The sequence below is a fragment of the Takifugu flavidus genome, chromosome 18, assembly GCF_003711565.1.
Source record: "Takifugu flavidus isolate HTHZ2018 chromosome 18, ASM371156v2, whole genome shotgun sequence".
NCBI classification, from domain to species: Eukaryota; Metazoa; Chordata; class Actinopteri; order Tetraodontiformes; family Tetraodontidae; genus Takifugu; species Takifugu flavidus.
The window spans coordinates 7,174,776-7,181,648 of record NC_079537.1 but is presented as its reverse complement, the minus strand read 5'-3'; the positions used below and the strand labels follow the sequence as shown (position 1 = coordinate 7,181,648).

The window sequence follows — 6,873 nt, the reverse complement described above, 5'->3', positions numbered from 1 at the left end:
TATCTGTCCTCGTTTCCCTTTTAACATAGGGTCTGGAGTTTATTCCTTCATGACAGTACCTCAACCAGTTTTAACTAAGGCTCAAATATTCTATCTCGCTTTGGGCTAAACCAGCCCTTCTGCCAGGGGGGGCGCGTGTGACCCTGGGGAACATGTTTTGGTTTTTTTTGCCGTACTAGAATAAAGTGTAATTGCACATCCACTATAGTAGTTTGCAGTGGCGCTCTCATTGTCAGAGTGTGCGCAGGGAGTATTAGCTCTATGGTGTGGAGTTTTTGCATGAAAAAATACTTAACAGTGATGAAAAGAAAGGCGGAGAGAGACGGAGATAATGAGACAAACGAAAGTCTCCCGAAAGCTAAGACGGGGAAATATGACGAAGCATTTATAGCGCTTGGCTTCACTGCGACTACGGTAGGAACGAGGAAAGACCGGTGTGTTTACTGTGTCTAAAAATGTTGGCAGGACAGCATGAAGCCAAATAAATGAAGGCGTCACTTAGAGACATTACACCCCAGTCACGCTGATCAGCCGCTTGGGCCCTCGACCTGTACGACGTGCAAAACCAAGTGTAGACAAGTATAGACAAATTGTGGCAAAGTCAAGTGTTTTGACAGGGATCTGCGAGCATAAAGTGCCTAACTGCTCTTGGCATGTCAAATGTCCCAAATGGTTATAAATATCTGTCAAAATCTTTCATTGAAATGTAAGCCATCAAGCTATTGAGCCATCTGCTGGATGGAAAAACGAATGCAGGGCAAAGCGATGACGGTCTGTGGGTGTAGTAATATTTGAACACACAAGTGATGTTATTTGTGCAGTCAGAAATTGAAAATACCATGTCCGGGCCTGTTGTTGCTTGCTGTAGTTGAGGAATAACATTTGTGATGCAGAAAAACAGTGATGATGCTGTCATTCGTCCCTTGCAGGTTCCTACATTGTGGTGGCCCAGAAGACTTTGCCAGGTGTCTTGGAAATGGAGGCGTCCTATGTTTGGAAATGAATAAAGCACTGACTGTGATTAAAGAGAGGTGGCCCCACCCAGGTGACACTGAAGAGCAAGAACACTTAATTTCCCAATGAGTGCTACAAAATAAAAAAGCTGTGGCCATGACCTGTTGCCAGCCTTATTTTATTATTTTTAACGGCCTCAAGGTCCTGCATGTCTCGGGTGTGAAAGAATACAAATGAGACATGTGCATTGTATTCAAAGAAGCATTTATTGTCAAGTGCAGTCAATAAAACACTCCAATTTTCTTTGCTTACACCTGGAAATGAGGTCCCAAAAGAATGTCCACAGCCCTTTGAAAGTCTGCAAAAGTGTCAAAAGTCTGGCCTTCAAGTCCTGGAGATGATGACTTTTTGCTGTTTGGACAGTAAGTCTTTTTTCTGTATTTGTTTGGCCTTTAGTTGGTTGACCACACAGTGCACAGATGTGCACTTTGAAAGCGGTAGGCTCAGTGCCACTGTGCTCCACCCATCTCCTCTTGTAAAAAGTGGATCGAGCTGGCGACCATTGATGCCGGGGGGGTTGGGACGGTTTGTGTTTGGAAACAGCGAGAGGGACTGTTGGAAGTGTTGCCTGGATTTGACCGGATGAGCAGACAGGCACAGGCTGTGGGACAAAAGTACCTTTGCGCGGTGTCGTCTGGGATGGTGCGGGTGATGGTGGTTCTGGCTGTGGGGCGGGGGGAGAGGGGGATGTAACTGTGTGACTAAGAGGTGGTAAATAAGGGGACGCATCTGTGCGACCGTGTCGGTATTTAAGTTTCCTGGTCCCCGCCAGAGATGGAGTGACCTCGTAGGTCACCTGAGGTCGACTGGTGTGCGGTCTTTCAAGAGGTAGCTCCAGCGCCGGGGGCTGACTGCACTGCGCGATGCTCTGATGGCGTCGGAGGACAGATAGACCTTGGTCAGTCACATTGGCAGCTGACAAGGCCTCCTGTCGCCTGATAAAGTGCGCAATGGATTTACTGTTATTTTTCAGGAGAGGAATCCCCAGCTTGCTGAGCTCGGCATCATCCACAGTCACTCTCTGTTGGACACGCTGGTATAATCTGGTCAAGAGATGTTTTTGCGGTAACCCACCAGCCTTTGCTCTGCAGTGCGGGTGCAGCCACAGCTGTTTGACGAAGCAGTACATCAGCCTGTTCTTCCTGGAGTCCAGCAGGTGGGCAGCCGAATGTCGTTTGCTGAACTTGAGCTTTTGCACCAAAGACGATTCAGCAGGGTCTCCGTTGGTGCGGCCGAAGAGAGCGTTGCCCCAGCGTGCAGAGTACAGGCTGTCAAACTGGTGAATGCTTCGGTCGTGGAGATGGAGCCCGTTCCATGCAGCAATGACCCTCTGCCTTGTAGAGTTGCTAATGGCGAGCTTTCCCTCTTCCAACGCAACGTCCACCAGGACTCTGCTGAGCTCCTCCACGTGCTCGTACCCCGGGAGATGATTTGGACCGCACACATCCTCGGCGCAGGGGTCAAAGTCATCGGCGACAGCCTGGTCAGTGAGGTGCAGGTTCCTAGGGAGAGGAGTCAGGCGATCGTCAACGGCATCCGAAATGTATCCCGCGTCACCGTCCGGGGGATCGTCGTCGTGGGAAGCCTCGTCTACCTCCCCCTCGTCCGCTGGCCCCTCGTCCCCCTCGTCCTCATCAGTTTGCAGTGTGTTTGTAGTCTGAGCATAATGTTCAGGAACATTGAAAGTGTCTGTCGATTGGCAAAACAAGTACTCGAGACCGATTCGCTCCCCACCGGACGGCAGAGGAGCCCTGAAGTTGGCGTCCTCCACCACCCCAAACAGCTGCTGACACCTCTCATTGAGACGATGCACCAGCGGCGACACGTAGACGAGGTGCTGTCGTCCCTGTTGTCCTCTGACACTGGCAGACTCCCTGTCGGCATTCCAACGTGCAATCCCGGCCAGGAGGTACACTTGAAATGGGACGGCTGCACAGTGGGGTCCTGGAATCATGCTGGGCAGGAAGGAGTGGAAGCCCTCCAGGCTGTTGCTCCCCCTGTCTGTGGCGTAGCGCGGCAGACTCACACCGTTGCGGGTAACGTGTTTTTTTATGGTGTACATGTTCCGCCCAGGAGGGTCCTGGATGCACTCGAGGTGCTTCTGTTGATTTTGCCAGACGCGATCGATGTCGTCGTTACCCTTGAACAGATGGATCTGGTTGTCGTCCATTCCCGCCGGTCCTTTCAGTGTGTCGATGACCTTCTGGACACGCACAAAGGTTTCCTGGGCCCCAACTGTGATTCTTCTCACATAATGGGACAGGTCCCTTTTGGTGACATGCCTCTCGATCAGCTGGCTATCTGAAAGGGAGTCGGCCCTGTTCGGGAGTCCCGCACGCACTGCCTGCAAGAGGAGCGCCACGTCGTCCTTGTTGTAGGAGAAGACGGCGGCCGATAAAGCAGATTTAAAGAGGGCATACTTGGAATGGTGATCCGTCCGAACAGCCGCGTCAAATCTGTGGATCCAGTGGAAGATGTCCAGACGGATCAGCATGCCTCTGGCGACCCACTTGTCAAAGAGCTGCTCCAAAGAGGAGACTCCGAGAGCCCGACAACAGCCGCGGTCCACGTACATCAGTTCCGGAGCCGCCTCTCCTGCCCTTTGGTAGCGCTCCATGAGCCCTTCGGCCATCGGCCGCATCTTCTCCAAAGACTCCTCGCAGGTCAGTACGGACATGAGGATCTGACTCCGCTCGTTGCCGACGTTGGTGCACCACTCTGCGGTGCCTTTTCCGTCGCCAGACAACTTCTTGCAGATCTGAAAATGTATACAAACAGTCAAAGACCTGTATTTGGTACCTTGTTGATGCTAACTCTTGATCTAGTAATGGCTGTGCAGATGCAATGCACTTCTTTAGTTAGACACAAAGAAATGCCCTGAGTTGACACACACAAATTACCTTCTTGGTGGAGTCATATTTGAGCACTTTCCCAAACGTTGACATTATCTGTGCCCGGTAATCCTCAATATTCTCAGCCTCCGCAAGGAGGAAGGCTTTCCTCAGCAGCCTTGGGGACGGCAGCTCTCTTCGAGGTGGCGGCAATTGAAATTTTGGGCTGAAACTCTCTGAAATAAGAGTAATATTTTCAAAATGACATAATCGGTGAAGGGCACAAAAATCAGCACCAGGTTCAATTTTAGACTTTGTCTACAGATTTAAATTAAAAATAAATTTAAAAAAATCTGAAATCTCACTTGTGATCTTCCCAGGTTTCGTGTACTGTGTGAGCAGAGTGGTGTACAGGTCTTTCCTCTGCAGGTACTCCTCACAGTGGCTTTCCTGGACCTGGCGCCACACCTTGGCCATGGTGTTGCCCTCAGTGCGATCCCTCAAGAGGCGGACCACCTGCTTGTCCACCCCCCGCCTGAAATGAAATTGTTCACATTCTGTGAGCCGGCCTTTCGCTAAGAACTCGAAAGATGTTGAAGCAAAGCGCGCAGACTCACCGTAATGTCAATACAGCAGGGAACATGGCCTGGTGCGCTGGACTGAGCTGATTGAGGATGCAGCCTTCCCATGAAGGGAAGCGGCCAATGGCATGCTCCTCTGAGTCTTTGGCAGCTTTTCTGCATGCGTTACAGGCCAGGACCTCGGTCAGCATGGAGTACCACCCAGATACGTGGCAGATCTGTCTGACCGTGTGAGAATAACCGCAACGGTACAGAAAAGCGCCTTTGTTTTCCCGCGCCGGGCACGCAGCTCTGGGACAGCGCAAGCTGTAACGCCACACACCTACTGGTCTCCAGAAAAAGACACGGCTGCGGAAAAAGGAGTCTGCCGATGGAACATTCTTACCTCCCACTCCAGGCACTTCTGGGGGATGAAACCACATCCTGTCATCCTTCAGGACCTTCCTCCACTTCATCTTTCCATATTTGTCCTGAAAGGATGCAGCCCTCTGGAAGAGTCCATTGGTTTCGTCCTCTTTCAGCCATGCAACGTCAGCCTGTGGGAGCCCATTGGGAGCAGACTCCCACATTTTGTGCCATCCCTCGTATGTCACCTAATAAGAAAACACACGATTATATCCGACATCCGATATATAGTCACTGAATACTCAAACTTGAGCTTGTTTCTAGTGGATTACCTCCGGTTGTGCTGCTGATGTTGCTGTGGGCCGACAGGGCTGAGGCGCTGCCTCCATCACGGCGGTCGTCCTCTCGGGAGCTGCTACCGGAACCTTGAATATAACCAGCGTTTTAGTGTACGTTTTTGTATTGGCACACTTTAGTGTGGCGTCCCCAGGATATGGAGCAAAGAGTCACCTCGATGTGTGGTTCAGACGGCGATCTTGCCGTTGACGATGGAGTGGTGCGTCTGACGGACTTGTGTGCAGACGCTGGCCGGCTCTGTTTTCCAGGTCTTTTGGCCTTTTCTGCTGCAGCTTTAGTGAAATGTGGGAGAAAAAGGCCAACGTAAACATAAGTCATCTAAAATGTAGCTTCAGTCCTCACTGCGCTCTGAAAAGCTTGTGCATAATTAACAATTACCTTTTCTTTCATATGAGGCAAGAGCCTCAGCAAGCACGGCATCATCCTCCTGAACGGTAGCGACTGTACATGCCGATGAGCTGCTGGGAGTGGCAGTAGCAGTGGTGGCAGTCGCTGTAGGGGGGGGCGCACCGTGTTGTGCCTTCTGAAAGACACATAAATATCAGTAAAAATGTCACCACGCTGTTGCACGAGGTCGCGTCGACCTACCTCTCTGTCGAGAATGTATTTTCGGAATCGTTTCAGGGAGCTGGTGGCTATGTCATTTTCGTCCATGACCAACCATTGCTTCACAGAGGTGTGTGCTTCCTGAGCCATTCTCCTCTCGTGGTCACTTCCACATTGGGGGTCGGACAGAAGTTGTTTATGGAGGCTGTACCACTTCCACATCTCCTCGAACGTAAACGACTTGAACCGCCCCTGTCCATAAATGGCTCTGTCCACACACATCTCCAGGTGGCACGACACGTGCGGGAAGAACTGGATGTACTTGAGGAGGTAATCCTTAACCCACTCGTCATCGTTATCGGTCCTCTCTCTGGCCGCTGCTTCTCTTTAACGTGGCGATCAACGATACTGAAATATCACATTTAATTATGAATCACTTAACAGGACAAGACTGAGCAAAGATTTCATTTGTTTAGAACAGCACACTTACTATTTAATGTAGCCAACATCGTTTTCCACCAGCCACTGGAAGCTTTTGCCTCGGTATTTGCCAAAAGTCAGAATTAGCTGACCCATCCACTGCACCTCTGAGGGATTTTGGGTGACCAGGCGGCATCTCCTTTTAGCTGAAGACAAATGGTTATGTCTTTAAGGCCACATTTGTCCAAGTAGAGTGAGTCAACTAAGCATCAAAACATATATTTGACCCTGATTACCTTACCTTCATCACAGGCAGTCTTAAGACATCTCAGTCCACTGTCATCAGTGGGCTGATGTGGCTTCAATTGGGCTGCCCGTGCCTCTTTCGAGGCCTTCAGAACGCACTGCTGCCGATCCTGTGGCACACTCGTGTCCAGAATACACAGCGATGGCATTAATGGGTCCAGTGCAGAAGGTTTATCTGAAAAAAACAAACATAGCAAAGTGTCATGTGCAAGCAAACAACTAACCAGAGATTACTACTGCCACCAAGCAAGGCACTTCCCAGGTACTTGCACTTGCTGCCCACACCTTTCTTGGCTGTATGGACCCCCACTTCCCACCTGACTAGGCTGTATTGTCCCACCACTTCCCACCTTTCTCGGCTGTATTGTCCCTGCACACTCATGGACATTCTTTTGTTTGTAATACTCAATAGGCATGTAGGTCACAACACTGAACGTAAACATTTCGGAAACAAAGGAGGCAAACAAGTAATT

General features: G+C 50.4%; 1 protein-coding gene and 1 long non-coding RNA gene across 2 annotated transcripts in view; one reads left to right on the top strand and one right to left on the bottom strand.

The window, feature by feature from the left end:
• Positions 1-6,873, top strand: part of LOC130514888 (uncharacterized) — a 71,379-nt gene that overhangs the window by 35,797 nt on the left and 28,709 nt on the right.
• Positions 5,961-6,668, bottom strand: LOC130514938 (uncharacterized). The gene is made up of 3 exons (XR_008947095.1): positions 6,396-6,668; positions 6,165-6,300; positions 5,961-6,082 (listed from the first exon to the last, which is right to left on the bottom strand). It is a non-coding gene; the product is annotated as an uncharacterized LOC130514938 (long non-coding RNA).